Source organism: Hyperoodon ampullatus, assembly GCF_949752795.1.
Source record: "Hyperoodon ampullatus genome assembly, chromosome: 2".
In the NCBI taxonomy this organism is placed as follows: Eukaryota; Metazoa; Chordata; class Mammalia; order Artiodactyla; family Ziphiidae; genus Hyperoodon; species Hyperoodon ampullatus.
Window position 1 is genome coordinate 112,916,425 of NC_136915.1, and position 23,718 is coordinate 112,940,142.

The window sequence follows — 23,718 nt, forward strand, 5'->3', positions numbered from 1 at the left end:
CACGGAGCCTTCCCCTGCCATTTTTGGTAACTCCAGAGAAATGATGATTTCTGGGCTTCCCTGGTGGCGCAGTGGTTGAGAGTCCGCCTGCCGATGCAGGGGACACAGGTTCGTGCCCCGGTCCGGGAAGATCCCACATGTCGCGGAGCAGCTGGGCCCGTGAGCCATGGCCGCTGAGGCTGTGCATCCGGAGCCTGTGCTCCTCTACAGGAGAGGCCACAACAGTGAGAGGCCCGCGTACCGCAAAAAAAAAAAAAGAAAGAAAGAAATGCTGATCTCTTCCCCTGGAAGAAATGCCCTCCTAGGTCTACCTGGTCCTGGACCTGGACAGGCCCTGGCCAGGACTTCCACCCTGAGGGCTGGGGACCATGTGGGAGGCCCCTCACCCACCTGTTTCCATGTCTGAAAGCCCACCACTAAGTCCTGGGGACTAATTCCTTACATCTGTCCTGGTCGCCCTTCACAGGGTACAAAACTGGCTTTATCCCATTTAGTTCTCACCCTAGTCAGGATGGCGACTTGACTCTGGGTCCCAGCCAGCCCCACAGTCTAACATTAATCCCTCTTAGTGACTAATAAGCTGTGACCCCTTTTGTTTTGGTGCTTCACTGTTGCTGCTGCTGCTCTTTACCCTGTCCTGGCAGGAGTTAGCACACGATGCATAATAGTGCCTCCCTGCATCCGGAGGTGAAAGGCTGAAAACTTGGAACAAAAAAAAAAACTCAGGAACCAAAGAGGGGAAGTTAACATTCACTGAGTGCCAATGAGGTGCCAGGCACAGCTTTAACTCTCTAAACAATCCATTATCCATCTCTGAGTAAGGAAACCAAGGATTGAAAGAGGTTAGCCTGTGTGAAGTCACACAGCCACAGAAGCTGAGCTGTGGATCCCACTGGAGCCCATCTAGCCCAGCCCCCTGGACAGTGCCGCTGGTTTGCAGACAACAAGACCCAGGCTGGGAGAGGTCAGGTGGCTCGCCCAAGGCCACACTGCGGGTGAGGCCTTAACTCAGAACTCCTGAACCTTAACCCAGGCACTCATGCCTTCTTTGGGGGTATTGGGGGCGGGGAGATTCTACTTACTCCCAAGGTGGGCAACACCTACACAATTTGCCAACCACTTAGTTGGCAAGCCAAGGAGTTTGTTGATGCACAAGATGGGAGAGGGAAGCCTCCTCAGTTCTCTTAGGGTGGGAGGTCCTGGTATATGGGGGTTGGGTGCTGGGGGAAATCTCACCATCACAGCTCAGCATGTTTAGAGAGCCCCAACTTAAACCTAGGGTGAGTCAGCTCACCTACATCCATCTGCGCCCAGCCCAGGCCGTGGGGCATAACCCCACCCAGAACAGTGTTCTGGGTACCGAATAAGGACAAGGCCAACGCTCACACCCGCTGGCCCTACAAGGGCTCTGGAAACTCCTGGGGAGGCAAGATGGGCTGACTTCCGGAGGCTTCTACTTTGCTGCCTAAACTCTCACTCTAGAACTTTGGGTAAATTCCTTGAATCCCCTCCCTGGTCTTTCACCTGCTGAGCACTCCTGATCCCACCCCTCCTTCTAGCACCCCCATCCAGATCTACATCCCCCCAAAGGCTCCCCACAGTGAGGCCTCCCAACTTCCACGCCAGGTCTTATCAGAGCCCTGGGCCCCATCGCCCCTTACAGAGCTGGGAATTGCCCAAGGGCCGGGCTGTTTCTTCCCCATCAGACAGGCATCTGCTATTTGGTCTATCTGCACCGCTGTCCTCCTACTCCTAAGGACAAGATGTTTGGACCCGGAAATTCAAGAGAAAGAGATGTGTTCCAGTCCCAGTTCTTCATTTCCACTCATGTCCAGGAGTGCCTGGCTGCCAGGAAGTTTTTCCCAATAGAGGAAGAAGGAATTCTATTGCCAACGATGCAATGCCATCGTCCACCCTGTGGGCTCAAGGCAAGTAAGTCATCATGGTTGAAACCGGCAGGAGGAAAAACAGAGACTGAGGCAACTCTGATGTGAGATTTAAGTACTCCCCAGCCCTGGTGTGGGTGAAGTACCCCTCATATCAGATGCACAGCCCACAGTTATGCTTTGGACCCCAACACGCAGGCCATCTTTAACCCCAAGAACTCTCCTCCTCTTCCTCCTGCAAGCCCCAGGACTTGGTCTTCTTGCATCTCCTCTGCAGCAATTCCACTCCCACCTTCATCCTTTGGGTTTGCAGCAGTCACTGTTGATCACCACCCACCTACCAGTCCCCTCCCTGTCCTTCCTTCTTGTTGGCAGACCCCGCCTTCCATGAGGAAAGCTGAAAATGCCAAAGACATTTCAAAGCTTCCTTTGCACCTAGAAGTGGCCACTGGGACCTGGTTCTGACCACTGCTATGAAGGAGAAGTCTTGGAGAGCTTAGGAGAAAGATTTTCTGCCTTGGTAAGAAAAAGATTTGCAAAGAAGTGTCCCCTGCTCTTTCTCTTCTTACTTTAATTGTTGTTATTGAGGGAGCTATACTTATTGCTGCTGGAGCATCTTTCTTGAGAGGAGCAAAAAGAATTGCAGAGAAATTCGCATGGTCGAGCTGCAGAATTAACCACACCAAGAACCCCTGACATCCAGGTTTCTTGTTATGAGATAAGCGGCCTCTATTTATAATCCACTTTAAATCAATTATTCTTTTTTTGCAACCTAAAGGATCCCAACTGGTACAAAGTTCCTCTTCCTAAGACTAATTATAGAGGGACCCTCAATCTCCAGCTCCCTCCTTGTAGCCACCCAGAAATCAGACTTCAGAAATCAGAAGTCACAGCCAGACACTGTCCAGCCACGGGGCCCACTTGGGCTGAACTCCTGCCTCCTGTTTATATCACTAAGGGAAGAAGAGGTTGAGCAAATACATGGAAACCTGAGCCTGGCTCCAGATCATCAGGTCCCAAAGGGAGGTCGAGAGCGATAAGGAAGAGAGAAATGATGCCCTAGTTATCCAGTTTGGCTTTTGCCACTGATGCAGCTTGGTGCATTATTTCTGCTATCTTCTAAGTAATATAAAGATATTTCTAGGGGCTTCCCTGGTGGCGCAGTGGTTGGGAGTCCGCCTGCCGATGCAGGGGACACGGGTTCGTGCCCCGGTCCGGGAAGATCCCACATGCCTTGGAGTGGCTAGGCCCGTGAGCCACGGCCACTAAGCCTGCGCGTCCGGAGCCTGTGCTCTGCAACGGGAGAGGCCATAGCAGTGAGAGGCCCGCGTACCGCAAAAAAAAAAAAAAAAAAAAAAAAAAAACTTTTGGGCTTCCCTGGTGGCGCAGTGGATGAGAGTCCGCCTGCCGATGCAGGGGACACGGGTTCGTGCCCCGGTCTGGGAAGATCCCACATAGCCACGGAGCGGCTGGGCCCGTGAGCCATGGCCGCTGAGCCTGTGCATCCGGAGCCTGTGCTCCGCAACGGGAGAGGCCACAACAGTGAGAGGCCCACGTACCGCAAAAAATAATAATAATAATAAATAAATAATAAAGATATTTCTACTCTCATCTAAATGTGACCTTCCTCCTTCTTATTAGATCACTGGTTCTCGCCGTATCAGTTCCAACCCCTCCTACCCGTGCACTCGAGGCCTTCCACAGCCCACGGCTCTGCTCTGGTGGGACGGGTCTCACAGTCCCACCCCACACTGTCCTTCAGGCTGCACCCCCCACCGAAAATGCCCTCCTTCTCTCGCCCACCAGTGCGCCTCCACCTGCGAAGCTCAGATCAAGTCCCACTTGCTCCGTGAAGCCTCCCCAACTACAGCAACCCAGTTGACCTCTTCCTTCAAAGGCTTGAGATTTTACTTCCTCCAGCACATCATTCAGCCTGTAATTTCACAGGCAGCATCATTTAACTGCCATGAACATCACTGCCTATGGCAAGAACCGAGACCCTACTCCATAAGTCCTGGCCCCAGGGGACAGGGAACATAAAGGCCACCCTGGCTTATAAATTCTCCAGCCCGGTGGGAGCAGGCTCTACCTCCCTCAGTTCTGACTCCAAGAAGGACAGGTTCACAGCGGTTTTGTGAACAACATGTTCTCCAGAACCATCCCAACACAGGCCCACCCTGCCATTGTCCAAAGAGCACATCCCATATCAACAAAGAGGGGCAGCTTCTGGTGTTTGCTGTTCACAGGTCTTACAATGTCATCCAAAACACCACAAATACCAACTCTGATCATTTCAAATTTTTCCAGCACCTACCTCCAAAATATTTTAGGCCTTTATATATTCATCTCAAACAGAATCTATAAATGAAAATATCTGGGACGTCCCTGGCGGTCCAGTGGTTAAGACTCCACTCTTCCACTGCAGGGGGTGTGGGTTCGATTCCTGGTCAGGGAATTAGGGTCTCACATGCCATGCAGCATGGCCAAAAAATAAAATTAAATTAAAAAAAAAAAAAGGAAAGATGTGCATTTAAAATAAATAAATAAATAAAATAAAACATCTAAGTTGCATTCGTTGCCTGAATGTCAACAGGGGTCTCCCTGTCCATTGCTACCACCACCCCTGCCCTGACTCCATACCCACCATGTATGTCCAAAGCCCTCCCCAAGATGCCTACAAATTACAGGAGACTTTGCATTCTCATGCTCTTCTCTGCTCTGGAGCCTGTTTTCTGAAATATCTGTCCTATATCATGAGCTACGTGTGAAATTCAACCTTTTCCTCAGTTTCCACCCAAAACAAAACACAACAAATGAAAGACATACAAAGTGCTTGTGAAAGTAAATGACTTTGCAAAATATTTCGAAAGGAGAGTCTCAGAGAAGGGTCTTATTAAGAAAGAGAAGCCGGGCTTCCCTGGTGGCGCAGTGGTTGAGAGTCCGCCTGCCGATGCAGGGGACACTGGTTCGTGCCCCGGTCCGGGAGGATCCCACATGCCGCCGAGCGGCTGGGCCCGTGAGCCATGGCTGCTGAGCCTGGGCATCCGGAGCCTGTGCTCCGCAACGGGAGAGGCCACAACAGTGAGAGGCCCGTGTACCGCGAAAAAAAAAAAGCCATAGACTTTCCTGAGATTAGAGAAAACTCAGAATATGCTAAAAGAGGGCATTTTTCGTCAAAACTAGGTGTTACTAGAAGTGGGTGGAGGCGGAGAAAAAGACAACCTCCCTCACCCAGAATCAGATAAAACAGGGGCTGCGAACTTCTAGTGATCAGAGCCCTTCCATGGGCAGCCCCGAAAGACATGCAAACCTCCCCTCCCAAGGCCAAGATGTGGAGTAGGATGGGCCTTTCCTAGCTCCCCTAACCTCTGCGCCCACCAGCTCCCAGCAAACCACTCCCCACCCTCTTTCTGAGAGCCCCCTAAATAGGAACCAGCTTTCCTCTTTCCCTCCGCCCCAGCCCCTCCCTCCCTCTTACTAAAGTAACACTGCTGCCCCCTCCTGGCCTAGCTTGGTAATGGCCCTGGGCAGTTCTGCAGCCAGCTCCCGTTGTCCTACCTGCTTCTCTGAATTGAGAGGGCTGATGTCCCCAGCCCTCACATATACCCCACCCCACAGCTACTCCTCCCAGGACGCAAGGACACATCCTGACCTTCTGGGCATGAGACTGGAGGGGCAAGGGAGGGATTGATGGGCCTGTTCTGACCCACACAGAGAGAAGCCCTATACTTACCATTAGACCAGCAACCTCAGTGGGCAGGGGCTGTCTCCCCCTCAGAACAGGACTTGGGCCTCACCCCCTTAAACTGGGAGCTTCCTGGGGGTCATTCTATGGTTAGGGCACAGCCGCTCCTTCTCCTGGCTTCCTCAGGCAGCTGAGGACAACATAAATGAACAGAGTGGCAGCAGGCCAGGCCCCTAGCTACAAGCCAGGGTAAACATGTCAGGTGAACTCCCAGCTGGTGAGGACAGGCCGGGGTCACCCCTGCTCTGAGCTTTACTGAGACAAAGAAGATCCACTCCCAAGGTGTGTGGATTTTTTTTCTCAGAGGTTAATCCCATTATTACAGTGCAGAACACGTAAGCTCCTCCCTGACCCGCTGGTGTGGCTCTCCCACCTGCCTCCCATGAAAGCAAGCAATGAGCTCACCTTTCCTCAGGGCCTTTATTGCCCCCATGGCCGATGCTTCACCCCTATCTGCCTTCTATCACCTCCTCCTGTATCCTTCTGGGCTCTCCAGACAACATCATGGGCCAGCCACACAGGCCATGGCAGACACAGATACTGGGGATCTTAGAGGGTAAGCGCCAACATTCCAAATCCAGCTCGGAGGATCCAGAGACCTCAAAGTGGTGTGGGATGAGTAGGTTCTGAGAGGCCAGTAGGGAAAGGCCTAAGTCTCCAGACAACGCAGGCATCACTGCCTCCCTTCTCTCCCAAATGCCTCCTCTCCCAGGTCTGTCTTCCTGCATTCAATTCACTTAGCACCTGCTGGGGGCCAGGCTGCCCTGGGCTCTGGAGAAACAATCAAGACAAGCAGGATTCTTGCCCTCCCAGAGTTCGAAGTCTGAGATTCAAGCAGTCATTCTTTATTTTTCCTGTCTTTTCTCTTTTATTAATCATAAAAAGTAATCCATCCTCATTACAGAAAACTTGGACTATACAAAAGCACATAAAATAGAAAATAAGAACCATTCATGTTACAAGTAAGTTTTACTTTTTTATTTTCTAGTACTTCCTTCTTTTTTATATATTCATCCAATTAATGCATGCGCCTCACTTTTTAAAAGTTAAATCGTTCAGAAAAGCTTATAATAATTTAAAAAATGCACATTCCCTGCCCCTCCTGCAACTCCTCTCCTCAAATGCAATCATTTTAACCGTTTCTCTTTCACTTATTCTGTGCTCATTCTGTTTACCACCATCATTTTAATAATGTGGCTTATGCTTCTATTACTCCAGGCACTGACTTTAGACATTATCTACTGAATGCCTACAATAAACAATAAAGATTAACTTGTCTGTTTTTTTGTTTTGTTTTGTTTTGTTTTTTTGGTTTTTGGGGGGATTTGGGGGTGTTTTGGGTTTTTTTTCACAGCAACGCACGGCATGTGGGATCTTAGTTCCCCAACCAGGGACCTAACCCGTGCCCCTGCAGTGGAAGCACGGAGTCAACCACTGCACCGCCAGGGAAGTCCCTAACTTGCCTTTAAGAAACTGAAGGCTCCCTTTGTTTCCTTTTAGCCAGAGCCTCAGACCGCCCCCTCCCTTCTCCTCCCACCTTCTGTCTTTTACATTGTTGTGCAAAACATTCACATTCCGTTCTGGGATCATAATTAAATCTTCAGCCTTTGTTTATAGGTTTAGTATAAATAACTGAAACCAAACACAGGGCTTACATTGTTATGGCAACATAATTATTTACTCCACAGCCAGAAGTTGCTAAGATGACTCTGCTTTATCTAATTGTCCAGGGTCACACTCCTGGTTTCTTACAGGACAGACCTAGCATCAAAGTCTTTTCTTTCACCCAGTCCATTGCTCAAAATCATGCGACATTTTAGGATGCTTTGTTTCTGGACCATGACTTTCTTATTGTTTTCTATTTTATCTCAAGCCTCTAATTGCTTTGGATTTGTTTTTTGTGGGGGGTGGGGGGTTTCCGCTTGTTAAGAAAAGGAAACTATGCTTATTACATTATAACACTACTGTCGTCTAGCTTCTATTACATGAAATTTTTCCACTAAAGTCATTTTTCTGGAAATCCACTTTGTGAATCTCTTCGAGGATGCAGTTTTCTTCTGGCTCCTGTATTTTTTCTGCATCTTCTTCTAGCACCATTGGTTACCCTGCTTGATATTTTATCCTTTCTCTTTTGTGCTGCCAGTATTCTTCACAATTTGGCGATTTTATATTCTTAGGAATGAAAGAGTAAATTAGTTATTCCAAGTAGCTTATAGCTGATGCCGGCTTTCCTCACTATTATGAACATTTATCTATTTCCCCAACTGTTTTGTCTCCTGCATAGGAAGGCACTTAGCAGTACCGTTTATGTGGCACAGCAAGCTGCACTTGAGTGAACTGACAGGCAACCCGCCACTTATGCCAGAAGCAGGAAACTTTATTCTGGGATGTCAGGAAAGAAGTTCCAGAGAGTTTGTTCATTTTCTTTAGGGGAGAGCTGGGTCCAGGCAGCTATTGCTCTGCAAGCAGATATGGGAAGAGGGGAGAGGGGTGTGGCTGCCCTGGCTGGTCCACAGGCAGACAGACTTTCAGCCAACCCTAACAATGCTAGCCCCCCTTCTCATTCCCATCCTCCACAGCCAACTCATCCTGAAGTCTCTCTGGGACTCCAAAATGTACATCAGTTCCCGCCTTCACTCCATTCTTTCCCACCTTCACTCCATTCTTTTCCAGACGTCATATTCTGTCTGAGTCTTCCTTCACTCTGTTTCATCTACCGAGACACCTCCTTCAATTTTCCATCTTCTACAAATGTTTGAATCTCTTACTCACTGTCTGATCCATCTCATATCACCTTTGCTGCTATGAGCATCTATCCCCTTTTTAATGGGATCTCTGAAGGGAGACACAAACACAAATCCTCAACCCATTATTTGGAGCCAAATATGCATTATGAGTCATTTGCTGTATTTTCTTCCAGATTTTTTTTCTGGCCATAAGTTTCCAGTTTATGTTCCATAGCATATTAATTTCACAGGAGATTAAGTTTTCTGGAAAGAAAAGAAACTTTGGAATATTTTTCCCTCTTAGAAATTTATAGTAACACATTAACATAATATATCAGTATTCAGAAATGCAAGCAACAGGAGCTGCCTCAAACTGATTTGAACAGGAAAAGTTCTTAGTTGAATGATATTAGATATTTGACAGATTCACCAAGAAGACTAGAGAATGAGGGCTTAGAAAATGGGCAAGAATAAACAAAAGATACACAAACAGAAGAACAGCAGTCTGGCAGGGACCCTATGTGGTCACCATGGGCACTGGCAAAGCTGCTGCCCACTGTCAGGAAAGATTCTCCATCACCTCTGCTTCTTGGGGAAACCAGCCCAGATCCAAACTTCCAGGCAGGTGCATCTCTCTGGTTGGTGCAGCTGCCAAGGAAGAGAGGAATAAAGTACATAACTAGAATTTTCAGCTTCTGCAATGGGAGGTGGAGTCTGCTTCACGAGATGAGATATTCCCCACATAGGATGGGAATCCAGGAACTGGGCAGCCAAAATGAAAAAATATCCACTTCCCATATCCAACAAGGCTCTGAGAAGACTCACAAAAATAAATCCTGTCTGATAAGGTTTCACTTAGGCTTTCCCCATCTTATTTTACCACAGCCCTTTTTCTAGAACAATTATTAACATCTCACAAAAAGTAGTGCTCTACAGAAAGCAATATGTGAGATGCTGTTACATATACTAGAGCAATATCATTGTTACGCAAAACTGGAATCATACTGTACGTATAATTTTGTATTGCTTAATGTGCAACAGTACATAACATTATATAAGTCAACAGGGCATAATTAATATGCTTTCCTTGTTTCTGCTTTCTTTTTTTTTTTTTTTTTTTAGTTTCTGCTTTATAACAAAGTGAATCAGTCATACATATACATCTGTTCCCACATCCCTTCCCTCATGCATCTCCCTCCCTCCCACCCTCCCCATCCCACCCCTCCAGGCGGTCACAAAGCACCGAGCTGATCTCCCTGTGCTCTGCGGCTGCTTCCCACTATCTATCTACCTTACGTTTGGTAGTGTATATATGTCCATGCCTCTCTCTCGCTTTGTCACAGCTCACCCTTCCCCCTCCCCATATCCCCAAGTCCATTCTCAAGTAGGTCTGTGTCTTTATTCCCGTTTTAACCCTAGGTTCTTCATGACATTTTTTTTTTAATTCCATACATATGTGTTAGCATACAGTATTTGTCTTTCTCTTTCTGACTTACTTCACTCTGTATGACAGACTCTAGGTCTATCCACCTCATTACAAATAGCTCAGTTTCATTTCTTTTTATGGCTGAGTAATATTCCATTGTATATATGTGCCACATCTTCTTTATCCATTCATCCGATGATGGACTCTGCTTTCTTAATGCTTTCTTTTTTTTTTTATACCTCCTTGCTCTTTCCTTTGTTTTCTACTTTTGTTATAAAGATTATGTTTATTTCAACATATCTTCTCCAGTTACTTGCAAAACATGTACTTCACTCTTCATTTTTCCTGTGGGTACTTTAAAGATTTTCAAAAAACTTTTTACAAATATTATTCTAATCTTGAAAGTCAAGAATAAAGTTATATCTTTTCATTTTCCTCATATGAAATAAAGAAATTAATACACTTTTACTCTTTCCAAACCCACTTCCTACTTACTGTCAATGATTTGAAATTTAAATTCCCATTGTTGCCAATAAATTATTGTGTTTACATTGCATTTTTTCTTGAAACAGTTTTGGGGTTTTTTTTAATTTTCTTTATTTTTTTGGCTGCATTGGGTCTTAGTTGAGGCATGCGGGATCTTTCATTGTGGCGTGGGCTTCTCTCTAGTTGTGGCATATAGGTTTTCTCTCTCTAGTGGTGGTGCACAGGCTCCAGAGTGAGTGGGCTCTGTAGTTTGCGGCATACAGGCTGTCTCATTGAGGTGCTCGGGCTCAGTAGTAGTGGCATGTGGGATCTTAGTTCCCGACCAGGGATTGAACCTGGGTCCCCTGCATTGGAAGGCAGATTCTTTACCACTGGACCACCAGGGAAGTCCCTGAAAGAGTTATTTTTAAAACTTACTTTTAAAGTTTAGTATAATAGTAAATTAATAATATATTTTATTATTATGTTTTGGTAATTTGGACTGACTATAATTTAAGTGGCTTTATTGGTTTATTACCAAGAATTCTAAGTCACCATGCTCGAGTTCTTAATTTTGATTCACCTTTCAATCAGGGGTAGTACTTCCAGTAATTTACTGCAAGAAGAAAATATAATCAGTATATTTACTTCCAGAAGAGAATATAATTAGAACATTTTATGGATCTTGTCATATCTGAGAATATTTTTCTGGTGTCTTTACAGATAGCCAACAACTTAGTTATAAAATTCTGAGTCACAAACTTTTTTTTCCCCACAAAACTGAAGATTTTGTTCACTTGTGATCCTTACGAGTAAATTCTAAGAAATACCACATACTTGAGTTGTTCCTTTCTAGATAACCTTTTTCCCCCTTATAATCCAATACTTTTTCCAGAGCGTGTCTAGGCATCTCTGTCTTTATAAATTTTACATGGATTGAAGTAAGCCCTCCTCCTACACATTCTTGTATCTTTTTCATCTCAGGAAGGTTTTCTTTCTTTGTATTGTAAATAATTACTTCTGCTCTATTTATTCTGCTCTCTTTCTCAGGAACAACCACAACCACACAGGACAGTGCTGAGATTAAATGTCCAGGTGCAGAAACAGGCCCACCTGGGGTCACACCCCAGTTCCCATCCAACAAGCTCTGTGATCTTGGGCATGTTTATTAATCTTCCTAAAGCTGTTTCCTCATGTGTGAAAACAGAGTAATAATACTTTGCAAGGAGTAAATATGATGCTTATAAATGGATTAGCATAGTGACTGGTACCTGAGAATATCAGGTTGCAAGGTACCTGAAGTTTTATCTTCTTGTTCAAAATCAAGTAGAAAGAAAGGAAGAACAAGGAAAAAAACTTCTTTATGATTACAATTTCAGATTTGCTTCATCTTAATTTGTGCTTGATACTTAATCCACAATGCTTGGAATAACTGTGTTTTAATTTTTCCCTCTTTTAAGAGTGTTAAGATGTGGTAACCCTTTTTTTTTAATTTTTTTTTATTGGGGTATAGTTGTCTTATAATGTTGTATTCATTTCTACCGTACAGCAAAGTGAAGTAGAATTGTTGTAACCCTTTTATATAACCCAATAATTTTTTTGTAATGTGAATGATTTCACCCTCTAATTTATCTGTGTGAAATGAAGATATTCAAGCATTAATATGAATTATTACATTTAATAATATAAAAAGCTAATCCATGTGGCGAATACTACAGCTCTAGAGAAAGTTTGGGATTTGTTGTTGCTGTTGATTTGCTATACTGACCTCACCTGTGTTGATGGCCCAGGCCTTCCATGAGTGACAACCTGCAATTCTATTGGACACTCTTAGCGGCTACCATTATTGTTATAATGTCACAGACCACTTTCGGTCTCCTCTTTCTTCTCTTTTACACCTTCTTCCTGCCCTATGGTTCTTATGAGATATTGAAAGATTGGGAAGATCAGGAAGGATTTCAGGGCTCTGGCTGCCTCCAATGGGTAGAGAGAAAGATAGTATTGCAAACGCACGCATAAAATAAAGTAAACCCTGCAAGAGACTCATCTGTTGATGATAACCCTGTGTAACCAGGAGCTTCCCTCCTTGGGGATGTGGCGGGAGGGGATGACCTACCCTTTCTAAGCACCACCATTCTTCTAGGTATCCAGGGCCCCACCATCCATGTGGGTCATTAGAGGGTGAGATGGGAGGTTCAACCAAGTCTCCAGGCCCAGGGTCACCTTCCTGCTGAACCAGGAGGTGCTGGCCCTGATCAGCTCCAAGAGGCGCCATCTCAGGGCCAGAGCTTGTTCTGTAAGCTCAGTGATCTCTCTCTTCTCCTCCACCCCACTTCGTTATTGCCCTGGCTTCTTGGGGAGGGGTCTTAGGGAAGGATTACATACACATCCAAATCTTTATTATCTTGCAACTCTACCCCAGCTTTTTAAAATGCAAGCACCAAAAAAGTGACGCCTATGTTTTTTCAGGTTCTGCGCTAACCACATCCTTAAAGCCACAATGACTCTGGTCCAGCAGCCTAAGTAGTGGGAGGGCTCAGGGGTATCACTCAGTGAAGCCAGAGGAGGGAAGAACACAAAGGGCCCCCAACCCCATCTCTGAGCCCTTGCAGATCAGACTCTTGAGGACAGTGGTTCTCAAAGTGCAGTCCACGGGGCAGCAGCACCAGCAGCACTTGGGAACTTGCTAGAAATGCGAATTCTCAGCCCCAGCCGGCCTGCTGGGTTAGAAACTCAGATGGTCCTGCGACCTGTGTCTTAACAAGCACCTCGGGTGACTCTGATGCATGCTGGAGTTTGGGCACCATGGCTCAGATACTAAATGTCTTCCCACGTTTACACAGGCAGAAGAAACCCTCCCGAGAGAACATAGAAGAGAGAGTGCTGCCAGATTTTCTCAGTCCTCGTACTTCCACAGATTTGGTGTCTGTGGGGCTGGCTAATGTAGAAATTTTGTCTTTCTCGCGAACTTCGTGAATCATTCCATGAGAACATGGAGGAGTCAGGGGCTGCAGCCTAAACCCCTTTTCAACCAGAAGCTCTCTCTGCAATCTCATGGCAGCTTTGTGGGATGGGTCATGTTATCCCCACTTTCCAGATGAAGAAACTAAGCTTCAAAGAAGTTAGCTGTCTTTTTCTAAGTCTGGGTTCAACTCCCTCCCTTCTGCAATGCCGTCCAGCACCAGAATACCTGAGTGTGTGTCTCAGCCCTGCCACCAGCCCTGAGACATGGGCACAGAACTTCACTTGTCTGAGCCTTGGTCTCCTCACCTATAAGGTAGGGGTACACCTGACCTGCCTGGCTCACCTGCTTCACAGTCATTTAGAGAGCCAGGTGGGAGAAGAGGACATCAGTACAGTAGTAATCTCTTAATTATCTCCCATTGTATGTGTATGTGGGGGAGGGGAGGTGGGCAAAGGACAATGTCCCAAGGAGTGTGCGGGGAGGGTAGAGGAGTCACCAAGCTGTGACAGAGTGTGAATGCGGGGGCTCCTGAAGGGATGTCTTAGGCAGGACTCTTTTGGCTGAAAAGAGCAAAACTAAAAGTAGCGTCAGGGAAAAAAAAAATCATATCACTGGAGAACACGGGTAAATGCCAAGACTCAAATGATATCACCTGGTTTCTAGATGGATGGATCCACTGATGCCCTGTCTCTCTCTTAAGAGATCGCCTTCTCCCCTGCCTTAAGAGGCCTTCATCCATGAGGAGACAGACAGCTCCCGGCTTTCATCATCCACATATGGCAATCACAAGGCAAAGAGAGCTTTCTTCCTCTAGCATCCTTCCCCCAGGAAAGGACCCTGATTGGCCCAGTTTAGGTCACACGACCACCCCTTCAACAATCCCTGTGGCCAGACTGACATCATCCACAAGAGCTGGATTTGAGGCTTGGAGAAAAGAGCATTCTGACACTTCATTTATGTGGTTTGTGTTTATTGCAAAAGACCCAGGAAATTCCATCCCACAGGACATTCCACAGGATGTCAGGCTGCCAGGTGTTCTCTGAACAGTTTTCTAATTCCCCCTCATGCTCTCAACCTTGTCATACTGAAACTCCAGCCTGACATGGTTTCAAAACCGGCCTTCAGGAAACCACATCACCTAGATCCAACTTCCAGCCTCCAGGCACAATTTCTTCTTGGCTACGAGCCCCATCTTGCTGTATCACTCATGTATGCAGAGCCACATTGCAGCCAGGTCAGGATGGCTGGTTGACTACCATCCACCAGGTGCCTCCGCTTTTCCAGGTCCAGGAGGGACTGAGCACAGCAGGCTGGTCAGGACCCACAACATCAGCGGACAGGGATGTCAAACCAGCCTGCCTGGGCTTCCCTGGTGGCACAGTGGTTGAGAGTCCGCCTGCCGATGCAGGGGACGCGGGTTCGTGCCCCAGTCTGGGAGGATCCCACATGCCGCAGCGCGGCTGGGCCTGTGAGCCATGGCCGCTAAGCCTGCGCGTCCAGAGCCTGTGCTCCGCAACGGGAGAGACCACAACAGTGAGAGGCCCGTGTACTGCCATAAAAATAAAAAAAAAACCAACCTGCCTGCAGTCATACACCCACACTGGGGCACGCAGGAGTAAGGCAGTGTAATTGGGAGCACCACCAGAATGAAATGAAAGTGGGGAAAGAAAAGTTCCTCAAGAGGGGAAGAGATAGTGGTCAGACCTGTGTGCATGAAAATGAAAGCAGCAAGGACACCAAGGGCTGACTGGCCTCCACGGGCCTTCGCAGGGCATCTGACCTTACTGAGCCCTTTCTCACCAGTCATCTGGTCCAGTTTGACTTGCCAGCTCTGTGCAGCTGGTTTCCTTCACCGGCTCCATGAAGAAGAGTTTCCATTTCCAAGACCAGAGAGGGGAGGCTGTGGAATTTTTTGCCAGAGAACTGGGAGAACTTATGAGTCAGCTGTCTGGGCCAAGGCCCAGGTCCTGGGGCAGGTCAGCCAGGGAGGAGGGGCTGACACTGCAGAGAGAAGGGGGGAGGGGAGAACCTGGACTGGGGCTCAGAAGGCACAGGACCCTCTCTCCTGCCCACCAGGGCTACTCTCCAGGGACCAGGCTCAGGACTCAGATGGTCCTCCCCACAGAGGGAGTGAGAAGTCTGACAGTGCAGGTTGCCAGAAACTCAGCTGGGGGACTGGGGGATGGCAGGGTGTGTGTGGGGGGGTGCCTGGGGAGGGGGATCGTCTCTGGCTTTCTCCTCCAACAGCTGCCCAATCCAGGAGCCAGAAACTGGTTTCACTCTGCACTGAATTCCTCACTCCCTGTCTCCCACCTCCCTCCCGTTCCCCTCCTGCTGCTTCCAGCCAAGCCTGAGGTCAGACCCTACCCTAGCCCTCCCTGCTGGAACAGCTGCCCCTGGCCTCTGAGGAACAATAACCCCCTAAGCGATATTACTACCAGAGTGAAGGCTCTCCTGCAGGCAAACGTGAGTCTACATCATCTCATTCATCCTAACCCTGTATATGGTGGATTCTATAATGATCCCTATTTTAGGGACGAGCCAATTGTAGAGACAATACGTAGCTTTCCCAAAAACACACAACCAAGAAATGAGAGAGCCAGCGTTCAAGTCCAAGTCTGCTCTGGGGATCCCGAGCTGGGCCCCCCTGGCTGCTCTCCTGCCGCTTCATGGCTTACCCAGGAAACCTCCTGGCCACCCTTTATTCACTCCACAAACCCTGGAGTCGGTGTTACTAAGAGAGCTCCCTAAAATGGAGCCGGGAAGCCACTGAGGAAGTGAGACATATGCGTGTCTCAGCCCAGATATAAGCTGACCTTTTGACCACTCACTGTCTTCACAAAGACATTTAGAACATCTGCCCAATGTTCCAGAACCTCAAGATACTTATCAGACCCTTACCCTAAAATAACTCATAACAGCCTATCCCTTAAGGACAAATATTTCCTTCCTTGTGTCAGAGGACAGCCTTGTGGCTTTCGTCCTTGTGAGCCCCTGACTGTCTCTTCCTCAGAACACTGTTTCTCGTTGACCTAAATCTGTGTCTCCCAAACTGCAATTCTTAAGAGCCCAAATAATGACCTTTGTTCTTTCAGGCCTTGATACTGATTGTTGTCCGACAGCCCCGACATAACAGGATGTTCAAAAAAGAACGTTTTCAACTGAATCCTTTTTTTACTGTGGCCCCAATGCTGAGGACAAAGGGTTAAGTTTCTGCACATTCAGAAGAGAGGCTCTTGACCAGCTATGGAGGACTTTCTAGGAAGGAGGTGAACCAGAAACACAACGTCTTTACCAATCCCTCCCCTCAGGGGAAGGAGAGGCCGGGGTTGGTCAGAGGCAGGAGGGAAGCAGGGTGTTGGCAGGGCTGCTATCGGTTCCCCACCACATTCCCCAAAGAGATAGAGGTCAAGGCGCTTCCCCTTCACCTTAACCCAAGTGAGAACCACTCAGGGCACGGGCCGTGTCCTGTGGACACTTAAACTCTCAAGGGAAGAGGCTGGCTGCCCCAAAGCAGGTGTGAAAAGATGCCTGTGAAGGAATGAGGTTACCCTTCCCACAATGGCGGGGCAATTGTCAGGGTCCTGTGGCTAGACGTGGACCCCACCAAAGGGGGCCGGCCTCCAGGACAGAGGGATCCCAATGGAGAGTCTGTGTGGAGACTTCCGCTGGAAGTCAGGGCAGAGTGGAGGTGGGATGCTGTAAAGGATCAGCTGAAGGGGGGCACTCTGATGAACCCACAAAATTACCCCCCCACTGAGAGAGTCAACATTTGAACCCCCGCCCGTGAGGACTCCAAGGCCAGATGATGATCCCTTGTCTCTCCTGTCTCTGCCCCCGAGAAGGGCCAGAGGAGACACGGTGAGCAGGGAAGGAGGGTGAAAGGACCGGTGGAACCAGTAAAGAGGCAGCCCCCACTTCCAGACCCCCAAGGGGCGGGCCGGGCACTTTCACTGGGATAAGAGACTTCAGACTGAACTTTTCATTTCCTGGAAATCAAGAGCTGAGTGACTAGAAAGGCTGTAGGCCCTGCAAGATTTCATCCAAGGATAGAGAAGAGTAATGGTAGAAAGCAGGTTTATTGGAGATCATTTGGAGAGAATAGAGATCTGTTTCTGTCTGCACTTCACTGAGTGCGGTGCATTCTCTATGCTGGTTGTGTTTCGTAAAGCACCTGCTCTATGTCCCACAAGGTGCTGGGAATGAGAGACACAGCAATGAACACATCCAGGGCTCCTCGTGCCCTGCCGGAGTTCACGTGAGAGTGGAATTCTGGGTCTGTGTCCACCCACAGCTGTGTCTCCCCACCACCCCCTGTCTTGCTGAGAGACTTACATTCGGGTTTAAGTTCAAAGGATTCATCAGCAAAATAACCACTCTACACTTAATTAAGTAAGAGATAAGAACGTTTATGAGGTTAATTATAAATTGTAGCACAAAGATAAGCAAAATGGTAAGAAATAAATGTATATACAATCATCAAATTGGGGAAACACCTACATCCAGATCCAAGCAGCGCTGGCAAGTCCCTGAAACAGCAGTCTGGAGTCCCAGTTGGAAGGTCCCAAGCGGTGTGTCCACCCCACGGGTGAGACTTCAGAGTACTGCTCAAAGGAGTCCTGCTTTTTTTTTTTTTTTGCGGTACGCGGGCCTCTCACTGCTGTGGCCTCTCCCGTTGCAGAGCACAGGCTCCGGACGCGCAGATTCAGCGGCCCAGCCGCTCCGCGGCATGTGGGATCCTCCTGGACCGGGGCACGAACCCGTGTCCCCTGCATCGGCAGGCGGACTCTCAACCAGTGCGCCACCAGGGAAGCCCAGGAGTCCTGCTTTTAACGCCAAGCCGCAAGCTGATAATCACCAGCTTACGCGCAAATATGCAGCTCTGGCTATTATCAGAAATGCTTTGCTCTCTATTCGTATGTCTCCAAATGTTTGCTGATCCTGGGAAGTGGCCAGATTCCCAAGGCCCAGGAAGCTTCGTAACTTACTCCCTTCCTTATCTGTTGGTTCTCAGGCTTGCTAGCGCCGTTTCTACTGACCTACACATAGTCCAGCAGTTTAGCACCTTCAGGGTCTTTGTTTGGTCAAAGGCCTATTATTGCCTCTGAAGCCTGAACAAGACTATTAACTTCCCCAACACACCCGAGCAGCAGGACTGAGCCCTTGCCATATTCCTGAGCAGGTGACTTATGGATACCCTCTGCTTGGCATGTACAGACTCAGAACCCACATGTTGGGCTTGAACTCAAATAATCAGTTCATCCCTCCCCCTGCCTCAGAGCTGAACTTGTCCTCCAGCTCCAGTATTTGTGTGGATCCGAGTCCTACATAAAAAATTCTTCTGCAGGTCCCCACCCCTAGCCCTTTATCCCACAACCTTCCACAGTGTGGAAGTGTGTTCATCCATTCAACAAAGATTTATGGGACACCTATTATGTGGCAGGCCCTGTGCTAAATAAAGATGAGGGGACTTCCCTGGTGGCGCAGTGGTGAATCTGCCTGCCAATGAAGAGGACATGGGTTTGAGCCCTGGTCTGGGAAGATCCCACATGCTGCAGAGCAACTCAGCCCGTGAGCCACAACTACTGAGCCAGCTTACCACAACTACTGAAGCCCGCATGCCTAGAGCCCATGCTCCACAACAAGAGAAGCCACCACAATGAGAAGCCCACGCACGACAATGAAGAGTAGCCCCCGCTCACCACAACTAGAGAGAGCCTGTGTGCAGAAATGAAGACACAATGCAGCCAAAAATAAATAAATAAATAAACAAATTTTTTAAAATAAAATAAAGATGAGGATGACATGGTCCCTCACTCTGAGTAGCTCCCAGTGTGAGTGTCAGGAGGAGGGATGGAAGGAAGGAGAAGCAGAGGGGGACAGGCTTGTAAACAGATGTTCATATCAATACTACTATGTGATAAGAGTAGTATAGAGGGGTGTAGGGGCTGCTGTGGGAGATAAGAGTAGGGACCTGAGATATCACAAAGGAGGTGACATTTGAACCTGGAGTGGGTTTCCCAGGAGACAGAAGAAATTGCATGAACAAATCATGGAATGGACGTGGCAAGATAGACCAAGGCAAGTGTCCAGCATGTGTGCAGTGCTCCTTTCTACCAGCAGAGGGTGTCCTTACAAAGGCACCAATCCCATCCTGAGGACTCGACTCCCATGACTTCATCCAAACCCAATTATTTCCCAGAGGCCCCAACCTCCAAATATCAATACCATCACATTGGGGACAAACATGTGAATTTGAGGGAAACAAACATTCAGTACGTAGCAGAGGTCAATATAGGATTTTAAGCTACTGAACCAGCTTTATTTGCCAGAAAGACAAGTTTGACAGCAATGTGGAAGACAAACTGGGTCTAACTCAATTTTTCCTTACACTGTGGGGCTGCGCATTAGCAGCGCTGTGTGACTCAACCCTAAAGAGGAGCAGAAGGGTCTGGCTTCTGGTCCAAACATCTGGCCATCAGATTTTCCCAGGCAATCCCTTGGCAAAATCTCACCACCCCAGGCTCTCAGGCATCTCTCCTAGGCCGGACCACACTGAGTGGGGACTGAATGGTCAGCAGGGGGCACCAAAGGACTGGTGATTGGACAGCCACACGGCTGGTCAGAGCCTTCCTGCCACGTGGTGAAAAGAGAAGCCTTCCAGGTTCCAGACCCTGGCACGGCCTGATCCCCTGGGCTCCATCATTCCCAGCCTCCTCCTCGCCTCGCCCCCGCCCCCATCCATACTCTGACCTCAAATAGGAGGTCAGAAAAGGAAGGAGGTGGATTTTTTTCCGCAAATTCAGGGCAAACACACACACATTTTTTTTTTAAGGCTCTTCCCAGTTTCTTACAGAAGTTTTTACTCACCAAACTCAGCAATTTCCTGATCAAGTTTTGGATCATACTTTTGTGTATTCCTAAACTAACACCGTGGCTCTGAGCTATGAACAAGGATGCTTCTCAGAACATAAAATCACAAGCCAGAGCTGGGCGAAAGCCCCGGAACTGATTCTGATCTGGTAGTAATTCCGCACTCTTGAGAGTAACTCAAAAGCTAAAAACTGTATTTAGTAATATATTTACCACAGGTGATCTGCAGCTGGGAGGAGGAAAGGACACCCAGAAACCATCTAAATGTCCAAATTTAAGGGACATTACCAAATGTTGAACATCAGCAGGAAGGAATAGTGTGTCGTCATTAAAATGGAAATTATACACTTGTAGGAAAATTCGGTAAGAAAGTAGAAAATGGGGACTTCCCCAGTGGTTCAGTGGCTAAGACTCTGCGCTCCCAATTCCGGTGGCCCAGGTTCAATCCTGGTCGGGGAATTAGATGCCACATCCCACATCCCACATCCCGCGTGCTACAACTAAGACCTAGAGCAGCTGAAATAAATAAATAATTTTTTTTTTAAGAAAAGAAAGTAGAAATGCTCGTCTCTTTTGTTTGCGGGAGAAGGGGGATGCATTAAAAAGAGTTCTGAGGGTTTCCCTGGTGGCGCAGTGGTTGAGGGTCCGCCTGCCGATGCAGGGGACATGTGTTTGTGCCCCGGTCCGGGAAGATCCCACATACAGCTGAGCGGCTGGGCCCGTGAGCCATGGCCGCTGAGCCTGGGCGTCCGGAGCCTGTGCTCCGCAACGGGAGAGGCCACAACAGTGAGAGGCCCGCGTACCGCAGGAAAAAAAAAAAGAAAAAAGAGTTCTGACTCATTCCTGGAGGCAAACCTAGTCTTCCCCTCCCCCTGAGAGAGTGAGGGCAGGCAGAGGAGCTTCCTGCTTGGGTGGGAATTTGCTTGCTCGCTTGTTTTAAAGAATAAGTGATTACAATGCCTGTTTTCTATATTTCCGTATTCTGGTATATTGTGTAATTTTTATAGGTACCAAAATATTAGCATTTTTGTCCATATAGCAACATTAATTCAGTATTTTTCAAAACCTGAACTCTTAACCATTTATGTATTGAGATGTACCTAAGAATTTGAGATGTACATAATGTAACCTATAGGTTACATTAAAATTTCAAATCAAACAAACGTTAACGCTATTAGGAAGCATTCTTCTATACCTCCATAATCTGCAAAAGGTGACAGAAAATGGCAATCAACAAAGTAAAAAAATAATTCTCATTGTCCCTGAGCAAAGGATGTTGGATGTTTCAGTACTGAAATTGATACCAATTCCTCTGCGTTGTCATCCCTGTTCATAAATGAAGTAATTAAGGAAGGCAAAGCAAATTGAACATATGTTCTTTAAAACAGAAACTGGCTTACAATTAACAACAAAGACCGCAGGCCCTGAAAAATATTCAAAAGCATCTCAAAGTTACTAAACAAGAAATGAGGTTATTAGAAGATGGAATCGGCTGTCCCTCACCCCTATCAATCTAGATGAAGATGACAGTGCTTTCAGTAGCTGGCAAACTGTCCACAAAATTACATTCACAGCTCAAGGACGGCACCACTGATGATGATTGCTTTTTAAAACTGTGCTATTTTTTTGGTGGGGGGGTGGTACGCGGGCCTCTCACTTCTGTGGCCTCTCCCGTTGCGGAGCACAGGCTCCGGACGCGCAGGCTCAGCGGCCATGGCTCACGGGCCCAGCCGCTCTGCGGCATGTGGGATCTTCCCGGACCGGGGCATGAACCCGCGTCCCCTGCATCGGCAGGCAGACTCTCAACCACTGCGCCACCAGGGAAGCCCATAAAATTGTGCCATTTTTTAACTGAAGTATGATTGGCTTATTATATTATATTAGTTTCAGGTGTACAACATCGTGACTCAATTTTTCTATACATTACAAAATGACCACCACAATTAGTCTAATTACCATCCGTCACCATACAGAGTTATTACAATATTATTGACTATATTCCCTATGCTGTACGTTACAGCCCCATGACTTATTTATTTTATAACTGGAAGTTTGTGCCTCTTAATCTCCCTCACCTATTTCATTCATTCTCCCCCCATCTCCCTCCCCTAGCAATCACTAGTTTATTCTGTCAGAGAGGAAGAAATTTTCCTCTGCCCCTCTAGGTTCTTCTGGCTGATCTAAGAAATTAAACTGACATGAGACAGATTAACAGGAAAAAATCAAACAAAAGGTTAATAACATATATACATAGGAGAAACCCAAGAAAACTGAGAACTCACCAAAATAGGTGAATCTTGCACCTTAAATACCATCTTCAGCTAAAGACAAAAGAGGAATTGGGGGTAGTGATTTGGGACTTCTGCGAGGAGGAAGGCATTTCACAAGGAGATGGAAAAGCAGATGTTTGGTAAACAAACGTTGGCTGGGCCTTGCAGACAAAGCAACAGAGTGGACTTTGATATCCAGGCCCAGTAGAGCTTCCCCCACAACCTAGCCCATATTCTTTGCACAAATCTCTGGTGATAGCTCTATTCTATATTCTTTAGGCAGCTAAGGAGGAGGTTTCCTGAGACTTCTGTTTCTTAAAAATGATCAGCCTAATCTAATCCTCATGCCAAAGAGATACATTTTAGGGGGCAAATCTTGCTCCCCTCCAGTCCCACCTTAGAAATCTTTTTTTTTTTTTTTTTTTTTTTATTTATTTATTTTTGGCTGTGTTGGGCCTCCGTTGCTGCACGCAGGCTTTCTCTAGTTGCGTCGAGCAGGGTCTGCTCTTCGTTCCGGTGTGCGGGCTTCTCACTGCGGTGGCTTCTCTTGTTGCAGAGCATGGGCTCTAGGCTCGCGGGCTTCGGTACTTGTGGCTCGCGAGCTCTAGAGCGCAGGCTCAGTAGTTGTGGCGCACGGGCCTAGTTGCTCTGCTGCATGTGGGATCTTCCCGGACCAGGGCCCGAACACGTGTCCCATGCATCGGCAGGCGGCCTCCCAACCACTGCACCACCAGGGAAGCCCCTGAAATCTCTTTTAAGAAGTTTCATAGACCAGAAGTTGAGTTGATCAGTTGCTTTATATCTCATTGAACCAGTCTCTTAGCCCTGACAGTAGATCAGTTCAGTTATTCATTTCAGGAGGCTGTAATGCAGGTGGGCTCTCAAGGTTAGGGCTTTAGAGTCCAAGCAATCAGGTATTTAATAAGAGGCATTTCTATGGAGAAAAAGAAAAACAACGGTTAATGATTGGAGCAAATTTTCTGAGTCCTGAGAGTTGCCTATCGAAGATTTCTAGATGTCAGGGCTGAAGCATCTTTTGCACTTTGAAATATCTCTGGTGAGTTTCCATTTGCAGGCCTTCAGGAAAAGGCCCTCTTTAATTCTCAATGATTCCAAGTCAAAGTGGGAGAAAAAAGTGGAAACATTAGTTTGGAGACCTCAAGCCAAATATTTGAGGAAGCTAGAAGAATTCAGAATCCAGTCTAGTTTACTGATCTTGACCTTTTGTTAGTATTTTTATGAAGCCATCAGCTTTTTCATTAGACTTCTGTAATTTCTTACCTAGTTCAGTGGTATTATCTAAAAGTTATCAGAGGGACTTCCCTGGTGGGGCAGTGATTAAGAATCTGCCTGCAAATGCAG